The following is a 1,765-nucleotide window of genomic DNA, read 5'->3' as shown; positions in this document are numbered from 1 at the left end:
AAGTACTAAATTGACCAAACATGCAATCAAGATTTGTTAATGATAATTGATGACTTGAATGCAAAAGTGGGAAACAGTGAAGAAAGGATAGTAGTTGGAAAATATGAGTTTGGTGACAGAAATGAAGCTGGTAATAGACTGATTAAATTTTTTATTTACAATGATTTATTCATTGCAAATATATTTTTTAAAAGATACAATTACTTTATGACATTATTATACCTGATGGGCTCCATAGGAATCAGATTGACTATATTTGTGGAAGAAATAATTGGATAAGCTCAATATTAGCAGTCAAAACTAGGCCAGGAATGTATTGTGGGTGAGACCATCAATTGCTCATATGCAAATTCAAACTGAGGCTGAAAACAAATTAAAATAAGTCCACAATAACCAATATATGATCTTGAATCAATTCCATCTGAATTTCAAGATAATTTTAGAAATAGGATTAAGGCATTGAACACCAATGCTCAAAGACCAGATGAGTTGTGGGATGATATCAGGAATATCATCAATAAAGAAAGAAAAAGGTCATTATAGAAATAGAGGAGAAGAGAAAAAAGAAATCAGCATCAGAAGAGACTCTAAAAATTGCACTGGAGATCTGAGAAGCCAAAATAAAAGGAAAGCATGCCAAAAGAAAAGAGCTAAAAAAAAAAGATTTAAAAAGTCAGCTCAGGAAGACAAAGCAAAGTAGTATAAAGGAATGTTCAGATAGCTGGAATTAGAAGATAAAAAGGGAAGAAATCACTCTACATTTCTCAAGGTAAGAGAAATGGGGGGAAACACACACAAACAAGCAAACAAACAAACACAATGTTTAAGCCTCCTGTTATAATATTGAAAGATGCTATGGACAATATATTAAATGACCGAGAAAGCATCAAAAGAAGATCACTGTACCAGAAGTAACTGATTGACACATAAAATCTCAGTAAGTATCTTATGAACAGGAGCCAATGGTAATGAAGGAGAAAATGGAAACTGCATTGAAGGCGTTGAATAAAATAAAGGCACAGGAATCGACGAGATACCAATTGATTTCTTCCAATTATCAGATGCAACCTTGGATACACTTGCCAGTCTATGCCAGGAAATTTGAAGGACAGCTCTCTAGCCAACGAATTGGAAGAGATCCATATTTGTTCTAATTCCCAAGAAAAGTGATCCAACTGAATGTGGAAACTATTGAACAGTATCATTAGTATCACATGTAAGCAAAATACTGCTGAAGTTCATTCAAAATGGCTAGAACAGTACATAGATAGAGAACTGCAAGAAGTTTTAAAAGGATTTTAGAGAGACTGTGGCACAAGGAACATCACTGCTGATGTCAGAGGGATCCTGGCTGAAAGTAAAGAATACTAGAATATTTATTTGTGCTTTAGGATTATGCAAAGGCTATTGACTGTGTGTATCATAACAAATTGTGACTGAGATTGAGAAGAATGAGAGTCACAGAGGACTTAATTATACTCATATGAAGCCTATATCTAAGACCAGGAAGTTGGTGTGCGGACAGAGCATGGTTTAAAAATAAGAAGGAAATGTGTCAATGTTGTATTCTCTCCCCATACCTATTTAATCTGTATTCTGAGCAAATTATTTGAGAAGAATGTGGCACCAGAATTGGATGGAGACTCATCAATAGCCTGCACTATGCAGATCTTTGCTGAAAGTGAGGCAGACTTGAAGCACTTGTTGCAGGAGATCAAGGAATGCAGCCTTTGGTATGAATTGCATCTCAAAATCAAGGAAATAA

This window comes from Elephantulus edwardii, unplaced genomic scaffold (genome assembly GCF_000299155.1).
Source record: "Elephantulus edwardii isolate Elephantulus edwardi_28Jun2011 unplaced genomic scaffold, EleEdw1.0 scaffold00327, whole genome shotgun sequence".
In the NCBI taxonomy this organism is placed as follows: domain Eukaryota; kingdom Metazoa; phylum Chordata; class Mammalia; order Macroscelidea; family Macroscelididae; genus Elephantulus; species Elephantulus edwardii.
Note: the sequence above shows the minus strand (reverse complement) of the source record.